General features: G+C 45.5%; 1 protein-coding gene and 1 non-coding gene across 7 annotated transcripts in view; one reads left to right on the top strand and one right to left on the bottom strand.

Annotated features, from left to right (window-relative positions):
- Window positions 1-19,104, top strand: part of Elapor1 (endosome-lysosome associated apoptosis and autophagy regulator 1) — an 81,067-nt gene that overhangs the window by 20,070 nt on the left and 41,893 nt on the right. The window lies entirely within an intron of this gene.
- On the bottom strand, window positions 18,436-18,558 carry Gm23336. The gene has a single exon (XR_003954828.1). It is a non-coding gene; the product is annotated as a U6atac minor spliceosomal RNA (small nuclear RNA).

The following is a 19,104-nucleotide window of genomic DNA, read 5'->3' as shown; positions in this document are numbered from 1 at the left end:
ATAGATGAGGACAGCCTTATACTGGCACGGCCTTCCTGTCTCTGCCTCCCATGTGCTAGTGTTAATAGGTATGAGCCACAACAATAGGCTGTCAGGTTCTTAAAGTCTTGGCTGGACTGAGAACCTGAACTCTGAACATTTTGGGGTGGGGTTCTTTTACCCTGGGAAAAGAAATCAGAGTGCTAAGTGTATGTATATAATATGCACATATATGTGCCTATGCGTATGTGGTTAACCTCCTTAGTCACTGCACTATCAGAAAGTGCAGATTTCCCCTAGTACGTGACTGTGAGTTGTTAGCACACGGAGAAGGTTGTCAGACACTTAGGAAGCATCTTCAGCTTGGTCTGCACAGGAAGTTCCAGGCCAAACAGGGGCTACCTAAAGGGACCTTGTCTTAAATAAACAACAGAGTGGACATTCTTCAGCTGGAGTCCCTTTAAAATACCCTACTAATGCCTGTTGCTCCTGATTAAGGAGAGGTGGCTACATGGACTCGGGGGAGCCTTTGGGATCCACACGTCTGGTGCAGGGGAGGAGAGGTCTTTTCTTCCGAGAGGCTTCACCCAGCAGCCCCGCAGCAGAGCCGCTCTCTCAACGCCGCTCCCTTTGCTTGGGGCTCTAATTTCCTCCACAGTACACAGGCTCTGGGTTGTGTTTGTTTGTTTATTTATTTATTGGGCTTCTTTGGACTATCAAGAAATATTGTGGGGCTGGAGAGAGATGGCTCAGCGGTTAAGAGCACTGACTGCTCTTCCAGAGGTCCTGAGTTCAAATCCCAGCAACCACATGGTGGCTCACAACCATCTGTAATAGGATCCAATGCCCTCTTCTGGTGTGTGTCTGAAGACAGCTACAGTGTACTTGCTAAATAAATAAATAAATAAATAAATAAAATCTTTTGAAAAAAGAAAAGAAATATTGTCCGTATTGGTACCTGGCTCCAGAGAACAGAGCACTTCTCCTTTGAAAATATCAGTAACAAGTTCTCTCTTGAAATTGTGGGTGGGGGGTTACTATTTTTTATTTTGTAAGATATTTACCCTTTCTCTGATGTTTAAAAACTTTTGAAAAATTACATATTTTGTGTATGTGTGTGGGTGGTGCGGTTATGCACAATATGGGTGTGGAGGTCTGAAGACAACTTTCAGGAGTCTGTTCCTTCCACCATAAGTGTCTTGGGGCTCGAACTCAAGTTATCTGGCTTGATAGCAATCACCTTCACCCACTTAACCATCTCACTGGCCTCTCAGATTTAATAACTTTAATTTCCAAAGTTTTAAAATAATTTATTCACCAAGTTATCTCCTTTGTGTGTGTGTGTGTGTGTGTGTGTGTGTGTGTGTGTATTTGTTTGTTTGCTTGTTTGTTTGAGACAGGCTTTCATTATGTAGCCCTGGCTGGCCGAGAACTCACTGTGTAGATCAGGATGTTTTTGAACCCACAGAGATCTACCTGCCTCTGCCTCTGCCTCTGGAGCACTAGTATTAAAGTCATGCTCCATCACACTGGTCTCTAAGTTATTTACTAAACATGATGGACTAAGCCCAGAAAGATATGGTAGGAACTCCATGCCTGCAAGTATGTGGCTGTCAAAGGAACAGGCAGTTGCAGGAAGTTACAAAGAGAGATGAAGGATGTGACAGAAAGGGGTCAGATGGGAACCAGCAGCAGGCACAGCAGCCTCTTGGGGCCCAGCGTCAGATCCTAGCCCAACAGGCGACCAGACTCAGGCACGCTGCAGCATCTCAAGGGTTCATTTATCCAGGAAGATCAAGAAGATGATGAGTGTCCTTCAAAAGGTCGTTGCAAAAATGAGGGGGAAAAGGCGCTCATGATGATTGTCTGTGGTAGTCACTGGGTTGCTCTGACAAAGTGCTATACAGCGAGGGCTTTAAAACAACCAAATATGGGGTGGAGAGACGGCTCAGTGTTTTAGAGCATTTGTTGCTCTTCTGAAGGTCTCAGCACCCACGTGGTTGCTCACAATTGTCTGGTACTGTCTTCTGGTGTATAGATAGATATACACGCAGACAAAATACTCATGTACATAAATAAACAAACCTAAAAACAACCAACCAAGATGCAGGCTTTAGATCCCAGCACTTTGGAGGAAGAGGCAGGCAGCTCCATGAGTTTGAGGCAAGCCTGATCTATCTAGTGAGACCCTATCTCAAAAACAAAACTGGAAATTCTAGACATGGTTGTACAGGCCTTTAATTCTAGCACAGGGTGGGGGTGGGGGGTCAGGGGTTGGGGAGAGAGTTCCAGGCCAACCAGGACCATATAGTGAGACCCTGACTGAAAGAAAAAAGCAAAAAACTGGAATTCTTTCAGAGTTCTGGGAAGCTAGAAGTCACAAGCTGATGTGGGCAGCAGGGGCTTTCCATCCTTGGGTCCTCTCCATCCTTGGGTGCTAGAGAGAATTCTCTCTTGCCTCTTCATTGATTCTGGTGTTTGCTGGCTATCCTGGTATTCCTTGGTTTTCAGACTCTATTAGGCCATGGTATTCTTCTTGTGTGTGATGTTATCTTCTCAAGAGCTAATGATACCAGGCAGTGAATTTAAGGCTCATCCTAGTTCTTTCTCTTCTTCCTCTTCTTCCTCTTCCTCTTCCTCTTCCTCCTTCTTCTTCTTCTTCTTCTTCTTCTTCTTCTTCTTCTTCTTCTTCTTCTTCTTTTTCAAGACAGGGTTTCTCTGTGTAGCCCTGGCTGTCCTGGAACTCACTCTGTAGACCAGGGTGGCCTTGAACTCAGAGATCAACCTGCCTCTGCCTTCCGAGTGTTGGGATTAAGGGCATGTGCAACCACAGATTTGGGCCCATCCTAATTTAATATAACCTCAATTAATTATATCTTCAAAGATACTATTTCTATTAAAGTTACATTGTAAGTTCCAGGTGGCCAAGCGTTTTAGGTGGAAACAGCAGTACCTCGGAGGGAGCTATGGGAACTATCCAGTAGCAATATGCAGATGAGGGCTGGGGATTAACCTTGGCTGATGGAGTGCTTGCTTATTGTTCTTCCGAGTGCAGTCCCATAACCATGTGACTTGGGTGTGGTGGTGAAGGCAGGAGTATCAGGAGTTCAAAGGTCATCTTAGACCACATTCCAAGTTCCAGGACACATAAGACCTTCTCTAACAAACAAACAAACAAACAAACAAACAAACCCCACCAGAGGAAGATACTTAGAAAACCTCTTTAAGCAAAGTCAATGTGAATTTCTTCCTTAAAAAAATATTTTATTTTATGTGTGTGTGTGTGTGTGTGTGTGTGTGTGTGTGTGTGTGTGTATGTATGCACAAGCGCCAAACATTAGTCCTCTCTGAAAGAGCACAAGTGCTTTTAACTGCTGAGCCCTCTCTCAGCTCCCTAATCCTTACTGCTTCTATAATGTTCTCTTTAACTCTCTAGCCTAGCCGGGAAGTGGTGGCATATGCCTTTAACCCCACCTGGATTTAAATCCACCTAGAGCTCACAACCACATGAACCACACGTGGGCAGGAGCTCTTGGAGGTCAGAAGAGGGCATCTAATTTCCTAGAACTAGAGTTGCAAGAGGCTGTGAGCTGCCTTGTGGATGCTGGAAGCCAAACCTGGGTCCTCTGAAGTAACAGACAGCCCTCTTAACAGCTGGTCCATCCATCTTTCTAGTCTCTATCAATGTTGGTTTCTTACAGAAAAGTGGAAACTCCTGAGTGTAAGGGTAGGGTGAACAAGAAAAGAATATGTGTAAGTAAAACAAATGCAGTACACTGGAGAGACTAAGAGCACTGGCTCCTCTTCCAAAGGACTGGGTTCAAATAAAATGAGGGAGGAGAGAGAGAGAGAGAGAGAGAGAGGAGACTATTTTTAAGGGATTACATATTTTAAAAAGAGAAATAATGCAAATAAACCAAAAAAATTCATTTCTTTAGAGCGTTTTTGTTTTGTTTATTTTTTTTTCGAGACAAGGTTTCTCTGTGTAGCCCGGGCTGTCCTGGAACTCACTCTGTAGACCAGGGTGGCCTCGAACTCAGAAATCCGCCTGCCTCTGCCTCCCAAGTGCTGGTATTAAAGGCATGTGCCACCACTGCCCGGCTATGTTAGGGTGTTAAAGAGAACGTTATAGAAGTAAGGATTAGGGAGCTGAGAGAGGGCTCAGCAGTTAAAAGCACTTGTGCTCTTTCAGAGAAGACTAATGTTTGGTTCCTAGCACCCACCTGGAGCTCACAACCATCCGTAAAGTGAGTTGCAGGGGATTTGATGCCCTGTTCTGACCTCTATAGGTGTCACACTCACACATGTGGTGCACATGCACACAGACAAAACTCATATAAGTAAGACATTTTAAAAAGATCATTCAGGACTTAATTGGTAAAGATCAGGGTTAGAGGGATGGCTCAGTGGCTATGGTGCATGCTGCTCAAATGGAAGGACCTGCATTAGATCCCTTGCACCGAGTGGGGAAGCCTGGCGTGGCAACTCTTGGAGAGACAGACTTGCAAAGGGCCTGGCTTGGGTGAGCACCATGTGGCAGCTCACGACCATCTGTAACTTTAGTCCCAGGGGACATCATCTTCTGGCCTCCGTAGGCAACAGACACACTCACAGTGCACATACATACATCCAGGCAAAACACTCATACACATAAAAATAAAAACTTTTTAAAAATGAAGTCAGACATGATCGTGCACACCTGTGAACTCAGCACCGGTGGAGCAGGGACAGGAGGATCACTGGGGCCTGCTGATGAGCAGCCTACCTCTAGGTTCAGTGTCACAAAGTGGAGAAGGCTTAAAGAAGATCCAACCTCTTCTTCATGCACACATGTGCACATGCGTATACACATGCATGCATGCACAGACACACACACATACATACACACACACACATACATACACATACATACACACATACACATACAAACATACACATACATACACACATACACATACATACACACACACACACACACGGTAAAATTTTGATAAGTTCTGAAGCTGTAGCAGAGCATCTCAGGTGCAGAGAGAGCCGAGCGTATCAGTGTTTCAACAATGGAATTACTAATTTCATAAAACCAGCTGTTACTGAGGCAGAAACTTCTTTGTTCCCATCAGAATCCAAAAGTGCAATTCTCTGTAGAAATGGAGCATTTCGTTTAAACCACCGTAATTTCTTTTGTCTCAAATTTAAATAGAAGGGACTATGGTACTTAATTACCATCTATTAACCGTTCTAAAAGCTGGCACTGATGAGAGCAGCAGGGAAACCTAGGCGGCTTGTTTATGGGTGGCCATAAAATAAAGGAGTGCCCTGACTGTTTTGTTCTCTCCAGTGACTGCTAAGCAGCCCTCTAAACCGTCCTGAAAGTGAGGGGTGTTTGGCGTCCTGCCCTAGTTCCTTCTACCAGATTTCACTCTTGGACCTAAGCCACTTGTGCTCCCACAGCGTACGAGGTGCTTGTGTGCACTCAGTCCTGGGTGATGCGCTGCCCTGAAGGGGCTGGGGTGAGGATGGGTGGGCTGGCAGATGGTGGGAGGGGGACATGGGTCACGGAAGCAGCAGGGGTGTGCTCTCTGCTCTCACCAGCTTCAGTACAGGATAAAGGGACATTACACCCGCTAGTAGAAGTCACAAAGAACATGACTTTGGAGGAGGGGGTGAGTTGAGGATCTCATGTCAGGTTCCTGTTTGAGTGAGAGTGGTGGTCCATACTTGTAATCCCAGTGTACAGGAGGCAGAGGCAGGAATAGACCAGGCAAGTTTGAGACCAGCTAGGTCTAAATAGTTAGTTACAGGATACCAGCCAGGGTAACACAGAGCTATCCCTTTTCAAAAAAAAAAAAAGTCTTAGAGAGAGAAAAAGAGCTGGAGAGAGATAGATGGCTCCATCAGCAAGCCAGAGAGCATGAATTAATTCCAGAACTGGTGGAGAGGAAAAGACAGAGAATTCCTGGGGTTTACTGAGCAGGCAGTCTAACTCAAATCAGCAGGCTCCAGGTTCATTGACAACACTGTTCCAAAAAAAAAAAAAAAAAAAAAAAATCAAGTGGACGATGTTATAAAATATAATATGGTGAGGAGGTACCTGGCAGGCCCATGCCAAGATATCCCCTGAGTAATTATGCCAAGCAAACACAACTGGTATAAAAGAGGTTTGTTTGGTGGAAGGGAAGGGAAGCGAAGGAAGGGAAGGGGAAGGGGGAGGGGGAGGGAAGGGGGAGGGGAGGGGAGGGGGGAGGGGGAGGGGGAGGGGAGGGGGAGGGCCTAGAAAAGGGGTAGAGGCAGATAGGCAGGAGCAGAGTCCTGAGGGCAGAGAAAAGCAGGGGGGCGGGGGGAGAACTGGCTGGGAACTCATGGGAACAAAGAGAACTGGGGTAGTGCTCAGTCCTTTCTATGCTACCTGCATCTGCAGCAGATGAGGATGTAAGCCTTGCTAGGTCACTGGGAGGAGCCTAGTGGAGTTGTCTCCAAGCTAACAGATAGTTATTGAAGGCACCCAACATTCATCTATGGCATCCATGTACACACACACACACGAGGTCCCTCTTCTTTGCATGGTGGATAATACTACAGTTTGCTGAGGAAAACAGGAGGAGGGTGGAGTGAGGCAGGGGGCAGGGCTCCCTCCTGTTGCTTTAGCCTCTGATGCTTTCAGGGATTTGCCCCGCAAACTTCCTACCCTTCTCCATAAGAGGTCAGTGAGCAGGTCTTGAACCAGTCTTTTAAGGACTCTAGCTGCTCTCCATTGCCTGCAGTCTGGATGCTACTGCCCTCCACTCCCAAAACTCCCAAGAAGAAAAGTCGCATCTTCCAAAATTCAGGTTGTAGGCCGTGCCTGGTGGTGTATGCCTGTAAGCTCAGCTCTCATGAGGCTGGGGAAGGTTAGGAGTTCAAGGCTACCCTTGGCTGCTTTACTAGTATAAGGCCATCCTGGGCTACATGAGAGTCTGTCTATAAGAAAGAAAGAAAGAAAGAAAGAAAGAAAGAAAGAAAGAAAGAAAGAAAGAAAAGAGAGAAAGAAAGAGAGAGAGAAAGAGAGAGAGAGAAAGAGAGAGAGAGAAAGGAAGGAAGGAAGGAAAGAAAGAAAAGAAAGAAAAGAAAAGAAAAGAAAAGAAAAGAAAAGAAAGAAAAGAAAAGAAAAGAAAAGAAAAGAAAAGAAAAGAAAAGAAAAGAACAAACAAGAACAAACGGGGAAAAGAGCAACCATAAAATGAAACTGTATTGCTCCTGGGTTAGGGATATAGCTCAGTAACAGAGGCCTTTCCTGGCAAATGATGAAATGATATTCTCCTGGTTCCTAAAAGAAGCAAAAAAAAAAAAAAAAAAAAAAAAAAAAAAAATCTCTTGTCAAGGCTCCCAGAGCCCAGCCCTCTGTATAACACATAGCAAACATCTGCCCAGTGAACAGCTGGCATGTATGCCCCATTCTGTTGGCTTACTGATAAGACATCCTGCCAGGCATCTGCTGCTCTCTTCATAGCTGATCTGTGTAGAGCCCAGTCAGTCCTTCCTCCACCGCCACAGCCTGAGGCCTATGCCAGCTTTAAAAGCACCATCGCTGCCTTTTTTTTTTAAGGTTTTATTTTATGTGTATGACTGTATTATTGTATGCTTGTATGTCTGTATATCACATATGCCCCTGCCAGAAGAGAGATTCAGATCCCCTCGAACTGGATCCTCCCATCTCTCCAGCCCCATATCCTGGCTGTCTTATCCTAAGCAAAAGCTGTGGCTGAATGGGGCTTCTCCTCATGACTGCCTCCCAGGAGGTCTCAACATTTATGGAGGAAACCTGGAGGAAGCTCTGATTTAAGGAGCTGTTCTGTCTGGTTTTGTGCCAAACTTGACACAGCTGGAGTTATCACAGAGAAAGGAGCTTCAGTTGAGGAAATGCCTCCATGAGATCCAGCTGTAAGGCATTTTCTCAATTAGTGATCAAGCGGGGAGGGCCCCTTGTGGGTGGGACCATCTCTGGGCTGGTAGTCTTGGGTTCTATAAGAAAGCAAGCTGAGGGGCTGGAGAGATGGCTCAGCCATTAAAGGCTAGGCTCACAACCAAAACTATAAGTAAGCATGCTGAGCAAGCCAGGGGAAGCAAGCCAGTAAAACACATCCCTCCATGGCCTCCATATAGGCTCCTGCTTCCTGACCTGCTTGAGTTCCAGACCTGACTTCCTTTGGTGATGAACAGCACTATGGAAGTGTAAGCTGAATAAACCCTTTCCTCCCCAACTTGCTTCTTGGTCATGATGTTTTGTGCTGGAATAGAAACTCTGATTAAGACCGGAGCTGTCTCTAAGCTCTCTTGTCTCCCTCCCTTCTGTTTCAAAAATAGTGCTGTGGTGTGGCTGAAGGTGCATCTCAGAGGCAGAATCGCTGAGTTTACAAGGTGGAGGGTTTATCCCCAGCTCTGGAAACAAAGAAACAGACAGTGGAGGGTAAAACCCAGGCTACATATCCAGTCTGAGGCCAGCTGGGGTTTGTGAGATCTTGTTTCCAAACAAATGAACATAAAGGAGTAGTGTATTTCCAGCATAAAAAAGAAGACAACCATGGGAGTCAGAGGTGTGATGTAATTGGTAAAGCACTTGCCACAGAGCCCTGGGTTTAGTCCCAGCTTTGTATAAAGCTGTGTGTCTTGGTTCAGGCCTGTGATCACAGCACTTGGGAGATGGAGGCAGGAAGATTAGAAGGTCAAGGTCAACTCTAGCTATGTGATGAGTGTGTCGTCATCTTAGAGTACCTGAATCCTGTGTGTGTGTGTGTGTGTGTGTGTGTGTGTGTGTGTGTAATTCTTAAAAAATACACACAATAGTTAGAGAAAGAATGGATGTTTTTGGAAATCCTGTAATTGCATAGGACATGCAAAAGAAAAAACAGGACTGTGTCAGTTTAACTCCACGCCCACTGTCAACTCCAGGCTAGCAAATTTGCATGTCCTCTTGCCTTTGGGTCTAAATGCTGGGACTACAGCCGTACGCTTGGCCCTGCTTTGATCTTTTCGTTTTTAATTTTTTTTCTATCTAAGAAGCCATTGCTACATCTCACAGCACAGGACCAAGAACCTTGCTTCTCTCTGTCTAGATAGAGAACTTGATTTGCGGACATTGTATTGAGGCCACTTATGTCCTCCAGATACTTCTGTAAATGGTAGTGTATCTAGAGTGTACCCCAGTGTGACCTGATCTAGAAATGGGGTCTTTGCAGATGAAGTCCAAATGACATCCTTAGGGCAGGACCTAATCTGACTGATGCTCTTAAGGAGGGTTGGGGAGTTTAGGGGTACACACACACGGTGAAAGTGCCATGTGAGGATAGGAGTTTTGCAAGGTATGGTACCACCTGTCTGAGTCAGAGGGATTATCAGTTCTAGGTCAGCCTGGTTTTACAAGTGGACACTGACTAAAAAAATACCCAAAACGCAGTGTTATGCTGTAACAAACGCAGGAACGCCCCAGATTGCAGAAGGCCACCACAAGCTAGGACAGGAGTGCAGAACATATTCTCCCTGTCAGCTTCAGGCATCTCTCCTGCCGAGTCCTTCATTTCAAGGGCTCCCAAACTGTGAGACAGCAAAAGCTTGTGGTTTAAGTCCACCCAGAAGCTACGAAGATAGAGAAGACCTGGTAGTTGGGAGGAAGGGGTGGGAGGATCAAGACAGGGACACTCTGAATGATGTCGCATCGTGTATATGACACTATGTAATGGACACAGCACTACACATTCAAAGCTACAGAACATACAATGCCACTTGACCCTGAGGTCGGGCAGTGGATCTGAGTGGTAGCGCTACATCCATTGCTGCATCCACTTTGGTGGAGGAGGTCGATGGTGTTCTAGGGAACACCCAGAATGTCTATTTCCCTTTCAGGCTTGAGAACTTCTAATTGTTGTTTGCTTGTCTGTGATTGTTTTCGTTATTGTTTTATTTGTGGCTTTGCTGTTTGTTTATGAGACAGGGTCTCACCACGTAGTCCTGGCTGGTCTAGAACTCACAGAGATCCTGCTGCCTCTGCCTCCTTAGTGCTAGGGATTAAAGGTGTGCACTAGCACACCCAGACAGGATCTTATGTAGCCCAGTGTAGCCTCAAACTCAGACTGTGTAATACAGGATAACTTTGAACTTGTAATATTTCTGTCTTCATCTCTCCACTGCTAGGATTATAGGTACCTGCCATGACCCCTGGTGGCTGAACTCTGTTTGCCTAGAGTCCTTGTTTAGAGTCTGTTGCCCAGAGAACCTATGATTGATTTTAAAAATAGTTTTTTTTTAAAGGTTTTGAGGAAACTTGAAAGCATATATGGGTGTTCTTGGGGATGTAGGAACCCCAGTATGAGAAATACTCTTCTATTGTGGGGTTGTACCAGCTGGGAATTGTTTGATATAACTGTAGTGGAATTAAAGCCCCGTTGACTTGTATCTGTAGACACATGTCCTCCATGCTGAAGTTCCCAGTCTCAGACAGGTGACATCCAGACAGACCATGTCCTCAGACAGGTTTGCTTGGGCCAGGCCTTCGTTGACCCGGTGTTCTCGAGTCCAGTTACAAGCTCAGGCAAAAACAATCTAATGGAACATGTTGCCCTCATTAAAAAACAAGAGAAACCCATCTTTGAAGTACAGTGTCCGAGAGCCCCACCCCCTGGACAGATGTGTGCCCTCCTCTCACCTGTCAGAAAATGATGAGGTTTCCTAAAGTGGCATTTTTGTCTCTTGGTGACAAAGCCCTTTCAATCCCAGGGACATTTTATGGCTGACACTGAAAAGCCCTTTGCACCTGGCCACCTGGCCATGGTTACCAAGTGTCAGCAACCAGCCTTTGTCTGTGGGAGATTAGCTCTGGGGGTTGCTGGGGTGAGAAACTGAGGGAGAGGACAGATGTCATTCCATATGAGAAGACTTGGATTAGCAAGAGGGTGAGTCAGGCAGGACGATCCAGTGAGGGAGAGGAGGCTGCCACTGCAGGTCGTCACGATAGGCAGCAATGTCAAGGGCTCCTTCTTTTGCTCTTGCTCCCTGACAAGGTCACCAGAAGTCTGAGTGCCCGATAGGGTCCCCCTCAGGTATGTTCTAGTAAGAGGCAGCTTTTTTCTCTCTTCCTTTTCTTTCTTTCTTCCTTTCTTTCTTCCTTCCTTCCTTCCTTCCTTCCTTTCTTTATTTCTTTCTGATCTTTCCTTTTTGCTGTACTAGAAGGTTGAATGTAAGCCACACACACACACTGTGTGGGCAAGGGTTCTACCACTGGTGAGTTTCATCCATCTTTTATCTACCTTTAAAATTTTAGCTTCCAAAAACTTTCCTGAACAGACTCTTAGAATCATCCTCAGGAGATGGTTGTTGCCGTCCAGATTTTCAGGTGTGAAGTGGACTGTTTCGTCCTCTTAGCTGAGTGTGTGACATATCCAATTTATAGACTCGGGAGATCTGATGGACCCACAACCCTGCAGGGTAGCGTGCTAGGACAAGAGCAGGGTCCAGACCTCTAGACTCGAATCCCAGCACCTTGCACAGCTGCAGAGATGCTCTGTTATTCAGTCATTCAACAAATCCTTGTGGCCAGCCGCTATGGCCACACTTTGTGTAGCCACACTTTGCGTAGCGTGTCTCTGGGGTGCCTGTGAGTGATGTCTTTTGGGTCTGGGTCAAAGGAGAAGCTGGAACCCAGAGCAGCAAAAGAACAATGCTAAGAATCAGTAATCTAAGGCCAGGATTCTCTCCCAGACTCCTTAACCTGGGATGCCCAGTCATCCTGGTACCATGTTGCTAGGCAACCTCACATGGTAAGGGACAGCTGGCTGGGACCAGCTCACTTGAGGCCTGTTGCTTGGTAGTTCCTGGGTCTGGTGCTGTCTGTGAGGGCAAGAGGTCTTATATGTCAGCAGACTGCACTTGGGGCATTCAGGAAAGCCCTAAGGCTGCCTTAACCCTATGAGTCTCCTTTAGTGCCCAACCTTCATGTAAAGGCTCTGGTACTCTGGGATGAGGTTGTTCAGTTGGCAGTAGAATGCTCTCCAGTCCCACATAACACCAAGCATGGGGCTCAGCATTTGCTGCCAAGTCTGACAAACTGGATTTAATTCCTGCAAACTACAGGGTGGAAGAGAGAACTGGCTTCTTCAAGTGGCCCTCTGATCTCCACATAGCAGGGATACACTCCCACCCCCTCCCCACATATACATACACACATATGCACAAACAGAGGTATACAATCTAACTTTAAAATGGGCATGACGTTACATGCCTGTAATCCTACCACTGTTAGGACAGGAAGGTCAGAACTGAGTCCATAGTCAGCCTGGGTTACATGTGAGCTTTGTCTCAGAAAGACTCTGTTATCCTACCTGTTCTGATATGTAAAACTTTCAATGTAAACAAATTTCACTTAAGGAAAGGTAGAAACATGTAATCCCACTAAAAAGACAGCTTTCTACTTCCTTTTGTCGGGGCTATCCTTTTAAATCCTTGGGCTCGTGGTTAAAGTATTATAGCCTTGGTTTAGTAAAATATTAAATAACCTCACACTTCAAATCCGTCATTACACGTTTACATGTTTTTCTGTGTAGAGAGGAAGTGGCAATAAAGTTAATGGAAAGTATGAGTCTGCTGGCCAGGAAAACACACATGGCTGACTTCTGTGTCCTGTCATGCACAGAGGTGATCTATAAAGCACAGGCTAAGAACCATATCCTGTAGGAAATTTGTTTATCATCTAACAAATGGGACAAATAATTTATTTTTTAACATTCATTTATTTATTTGTGCATATGAATATTTTGCATGCATGTATTTCTATGTACTATGCTTATGACTGTTACCCTCTATGGACAGAAAAGGGCATCAGATCCCCTGGAAGTGGAGTTATAGATAGTTGTGAGCCATCATGTGGGTTCTTGGAATCCAACTCAGGACCTCTCTAACCAGTGCTCTTAACTCTGAGCCTCCTGCCCAGCACCAGTACTTAAGTTAATATTTAGAACACTAAGCCCTGAAAGAGGGAAGGTAACGGAGACCCAAACACACTGTCCAGGAAGTTTCAATGAGCAGACATATATACTACTGATGTATAGGTGGTCCTAAAAGGGCGAGGATGGGGAGGCAGGTGGCTGCCATCCCTCCCCTCCTTCCTGTCTGGCAAGCTAGAGAATAATGGAAAGACCCTCCCACCACCACCTTCATAATGGATAAGAGAATTCAGGTTGCCTCGCTCCAGAGCTTCAACCCATGCACACACCACAACTCAAGCTGGGTCAATCCCAGTGCGAAAAGCATAAAGAAGGTCACTCAAGAAAGGTCACTCCAGCCAGCACTGTGCCCAGAAGACTCTTGGAGAGGACTGAAGTTTCAAACTGTGACATTTCTCTGATTTTTTTCCAACTTTCTGAGTAGAGTGGGCTTTATTCCTACTTCTTGGTAAACAGCAAGTCTCCTGACAAAGAGTGGAAGGACGGAGAGGGAACAGAAGGCTGCCAGTACCTGCCAGTAATCCGTGGGATCCAAGAAGCAACTACTACCCACGGACCTGAGTCCCCAGCTCAGTGGCACTTGATACCTGAACCATCTTACTCTTGTGTCCTAAGGAGCTTCTTTTCAGGAACTCTGAGAGGAGGGAGAAATGACCTGGGTGTTGGAGGAACGGGAAGTATCCTTCCTCAGAACAAGGATGTAGCCACAATTGGCTCCAGCAATAACTCAGGTTTGCTTAAGAACTTGTTCTCAAGAACCCGAGGCCGCCAAGACAAACCCTGGCGCTGCTGGTCTGCTTCCCAGTGTGACTGGGACCACACAACCTTAGCTTTGGGATTCAAAGACTCTGAAGGGGAGACACCGGCCTGGATCTAGGTTCTTCCTGAGGATAGGGGAGACTCTTTCACCAACCACTTCTCAGTCGCTGTTAATGTTTTATTCAATAATATTCATTCACTAAAATGACATGGTTGGGACCTAGGCACCACAAATGTAAGTATATACATTTTCACTGCAAAGGAATAATAGGATGTATATAAAATGCTCTCCAGGGGAGTGAGTAGAAGTTAGTAGGAAGTAGTTGAAGTGAGAACACCAGATACTAGAAAGTATTAAAACAGTGATGAGCCCAAGGGCCCACTGTACTATTTTGATATCTGGAAATATATATTGAAAAGCTTGACATGGTGGCATACATTCATACTTCCACCTCTAAGAATCAGGAGGTAGGTTGATGCCAACCTAGGTTACATAGCAAGACCTTGTCTCAAAACAACAACAACAACAAACCTACAAAATCATAAATTTAGATCTTACCATAAGGAAGTCTTCACATCTTTAGCTACATCACAAGTCTAAGGCCAGCCTGAGCTACTTAAGACACTCCCGCGAACAAACAAACAAAACAAAAACGTTTTAAAGGGATATCTGTTCCCTCCCGTAAGTTTCTCTTCTTGAACAGGAGTTTTAAAGGAACTCATCGTCTTAAACCTGACCATCCCATCCTGGGACTCTTATCCAAAAGCAAACAGCAAGAGAGACTCAGGTACCGTCCCTGGAGTGTAGCCTAAAACAGGGAAACTCTGGGTGAAACTCGCTGTCCAGTGACAGAAATGGGTAAGGACTGTGCAGAGAAATTGGTAAAGACATGATGGGAAAACACCCTCAACCACCTGAAAGCAAACCAAAAAAAAAAAAAAAAGGCCTCATTTGCATAGTGCAGGACTGCCACGGACCACCCCAGTCAGGTGTGGGGGTCCCTGGAATGAGGCTCCTCGAACCTAGGTGGGTAAGGATTTTGATAGTGACAAACAGAAAGAGACACAGAGGCAGTCTGAATCTGAGTGTATTTTGCAGCTCTTAACCAGGGGATTTTATACATTAAAAGACCAAGCATTACAACTCTTAGTAACTATATCCAGCGAAATAATCACAAATACCAAAAAAAAAAAAAAAAAAAAAATCATTTGGCAGAGTAAAGCACAAAAACCATCCAAGCATTACAACTCTGAAACTATGTATTCAGTGAATCACAAACAGAACAGGTAACATCATTATTAATATAAAGCATCCAAATATAACAATTCTAAAAGGATGTATTCAGTGAGGCAATCGTCCAAAGCTAGTGGCATATTTCCAGGAGCAGGTTAATAAATCTTTATGGTCAGTGCTCTTAACCGCTGAGCTAACTTTCCAGCCCCATATGGTCAATTATTATTCAACATCTAATGCCTGATTTTTTTTAATAAATCTTCAATGCATAAACTTAAACTATTTTAATTCTTTCTAATTAAGGCTTTCTTTACCATTTACCAAAATCCACCTCCGATGACACACATGTAGCCATATGGAATTTTATTGTTGGGAAAGTTTTTATCATAATAGTTTTGTAAATGATTTAGAAAGTAAAGCATTAGTTTCCCTGGGGATGAGGTCATGTTAGTGGCCCCATCTCTAGGGATGGTTTCTTAACCATCCCTATTCCCATTATTCTCGCTTAAGATCTTGGCCTAGGCTCCCAGGAACATGTAAATAAGGAAAGGAATAAGAGAAAACAAAACAGATAGATTGCCATAAGGACTACGGCTCAATAATTTTTCTCCGGCGAAGAGTTCCACAACCGGTTCCAGGAGGCCTCCCCCTTTTGAGGTCAATCGCCTCAGTCTGTGGAACTTGTCACACAGATCCTACTGGAGGTGGTGTGGGACAGGACCTTTACTTTGTACTTGTTTGTGGTTCTAGGGACAACCCAAAGGCTCTGAGCATTGCCAAGCATCTGCTCAGCTGAGCCTCATCCCAGACCTTCAGTTTGTTTTAAAAAAAAACCTACACAGGAAACTGGAAATGTTGCTCACTGATTGGAGCACGTGGCAAGACCCCAGAGTTCAATCCCCATCACCACTTCAGCATATGCACACACAGAAAAATAATCTGGAAAGACAGACAGACAACAAAATATCAAAACCAACTCTCCCAGGCCACTTTTCACCCAGCATGCAATGCACATTTGTAGGGAACTTGACACATTGATAGATGACCTGCTTCTGGGTCTCAGACAGGGTCCTTGCTGTGACGAACTGAAAGTCAGCTTTGGATTATAGGTTTATAACTACAGGAGAGAAGTAAAACTGGGAGTGGAATGAATTATTTCTTTCTTATAGCAAATATACTTTTTCTTTTAAATTTTTTTATTACATCCTATCTATTATCTATGTATCTATTTATGTATCTGGCTGTGTATGTATGTGTGTGTATGTATGTATCTACCCACCTGTACAACATGTCTGTACAGGTGCATATGCACATGTCTATGCCTGGGCGTGGCCAAAGACTGACACTGGCATCTCCTTGACTTATCTCCATCTCAGTCAGGTCTTTCACTGAACCCGGAGCTTCCTGACCCAGCTGACGAGGCACCTGGCAAGCCCAGGGATCCTTGACTTCCATCTCCCCCGTTCTGTGATTAGATGTCTGGCTTTTAAAAATGTTATATAATATTTTTATTGATTCATTGAGAATTTCATACATGTGCCTGGGTTTTACTCGGGTTCCTGGTCTCACATTGGCCGCAGGTCCTCATTCTTGCCCTGCGAATACTTTACTGATTAAGTCATCACACCAGGCCCCCTGCCTGCCTTTGGACTCTGCTGCCAGCCCAGGCCATCTGTAGACAGCACTCTTGGCGGTCCCGCCAGAGGATTGCCCTGGCAGGAAGGAGGAGAGCATAGGATGCCCCACGGCCACCAGGCCGTCTAGTCTTGTCCCTTAGGCATTTCTGCCAGCCATCTGTCCTCTCTATTTCTAGCAGCAAAGCTAAGTATCTTTGGAGGCCTGCTTGCCACACCTTTCAAACCTCTCTCAGTCAGAAAAGAAGCAGGGTTGTTCACTGGTTAGTGACACCGTGGCCTTAGGGAGGTGTTCCTGTCTTTGGCAGAGTCCAAGGCATCAAGGCCTCTGCTGAGGAAATGGTGGATGGAGTGAGGGAGTGTGGTAAAAGGTAGGGGAGTGGGGTGGCAGTTACATTTCTTTGTATTTTATGACCTGTCTCCTCTCTACTTTATTCTCATCAGCACCCCGTACAGTTCAGCTATCATCTCTGTGAAAACTGGGACTCTTTCAGATCACGGGCTTCAGACTCATACTGACTGCTGAGAGTGTCTCCCTAGAATGTGGAAGACCTGACAAGGCCCATGGCACCAAAATTGCCAGAGTTTAAATGAATTAATTGTAAAAGAATGGAATGCTTGAAAACAAAACATTTTTTAGCAGTTAATTTTCCTCCTCCTCCCCCTCCTCCTCTTCCTCCTCTTGTTCCTCCTCCTTCTCTTTTCCTCTTTCTCTTCTTTTTCACAGTTGCAACAAAACTGCTTTAAAAATGCCTTAATAACAATCTGATGAACCTCGGGGAGTCACCACTGCTCCTGCTTGGTGTCTTTTTGAGTTCAGTTAGTAGATTGAATGATAGTTGAAAATACATTTTTTTCCTAAAATAATTGGAGCTGTCTCTTGCTTCTAGACTGCCAGGTAATCAGATTTCCATTGGAAGGCACATTTAATAGACTGACTCTGAGGCTGGGATATTCTCCATGTCTCATGGCAGGATCCTTTTAAAATGTAAAGATTTTAAAATTCATCTCAGACGAGTCTTGCATTTGCCATCTTTTCCCTCTACTTCCGGAGTATTGGGATTACAGGTTTGTGCTGCCACACCAAGTCATGATCTCTGCCCACCCCTTTATTTACAGTACAGGGTTGATGAGATGGTTCAGTAGGTGCAGGTGCCTTCAACCAAACCTGAGGACCCGAGTTCAATCCCTGGGACCCACAGGGTGGTAGGCGAGAACTGACTCCCGAAGATTGTCCTCTGACCTCTATGCGCATACACATGGTGTCACATAAATGTTGCTTAATGTAATTTATTCTAAAATGTAGGGTTATTTTTTTTTAGTTTTACACACAGCAAAAGTTACCATCTTAGCCGTTTTTATTTGTGTGTGTTTTATGAGCATGTGTGTCTATGCACCACTTTTACGCCCAGTCCCTAGAGAAACAGAACAGTGTCTGATTCTCTAGAGCTGGAGTTACAGATGGCTGGAAGCTGCCTGTGGATGCTGGGGATCAAACCCAGATCCTGTGGAAGAGCAGCCAGTGCTCTTAACTGTCAACTCATTTCTTCAGTCCCCAAATTAGCCATTTTCCCATTAATTTGTTTATTCATTCACTTTATATTGCCATGGCTGTCCCCCCCCACACACACACAGCCCCTCCACTCATCCCCCCTTCTCCCCCGAGAAGGCGAAGCCCCCCCCCCTCCTTGGGTATCCCTGCACCCTGGCACATCAAGTCTCTGCAGGGCTAGGTGCACATTCTCCCTCTGAGGCCAGACAAGGCAGCCCAGTTAGGGGAATGGGATCCATAGACAGGCAACAGCTTTGGGGACAGCCCCTGCTCCAGTTATTGGGGAGCCCATATAAAGACCAAGCTACACAGAAACAGTGGTTAGACGCCACAAACTATGGTGGCAGTACCCTAACTGTATGCGTGTTGTTAGGCCCAAGGGCCTCTTCTGTCCTTGTCTAGAGGAGCGCTAACCCTCCGCTCATACAACGCCAAATTAGCCGTTTCCAAGTGATCCGCTCACTAGCTTTCAGACATGCATCCTGCTGCACTGTCATCAGCACGCCACAGACCTGTCTGTGAAACTGTCTCCATGACACAGCCCTTGTCTCCTTCTCTATCTCGTTCCTCCACGGATGCAGTTCTGCTGTCTCTCTGATCCCAACTACTTAGGGTACAGCGTAGAGGTGAAAGCATCCAGCATTCTTCCCTCTCTGACCCGGCTCTTTCCCTTAGTATAATTGTTTTACCTCTGTGGGCTCAGGTGGGCGGGGCTATGGCCAGGCAGACCTGAGAAGTAAGGAGGGCTTCTGGACAGCGGCTCCACCTCTCTGTCCCGCCCCTGACTCAGTAACAACCCACTTCAGGCTCCTACTCACTGACCAGATGTCCTCACTCTTGACCTTCATCTCATCTCTCACTTATCCTAGGAGAGTGTCTGACGTGCAGTCCCATGGCAGGCAAGCCACCCACCTCACTCGACAGTCCCATCAAGCTGTCCACCTAATGCCAAGTCTTCCTAAAAGGGCCACCGTTTCC

Source organism: Mus musculus, chromosome 3 (assembly GCF_000001635.26).
Source record: "Mus musculus strain C57BL/6J chromosome 3, GRCm38.p6 C57BL/6J".
NCBI lineage: Eukaryota > Metazoa > Chordata > Mammalia > Rodentia > Muridae > Mus > Mus musculus.
The sequence above is the reverse complement of the archived record's forward strand: the minus strand, read 5'-3'. Positions and strand labels throughout refer to the sequence as shown.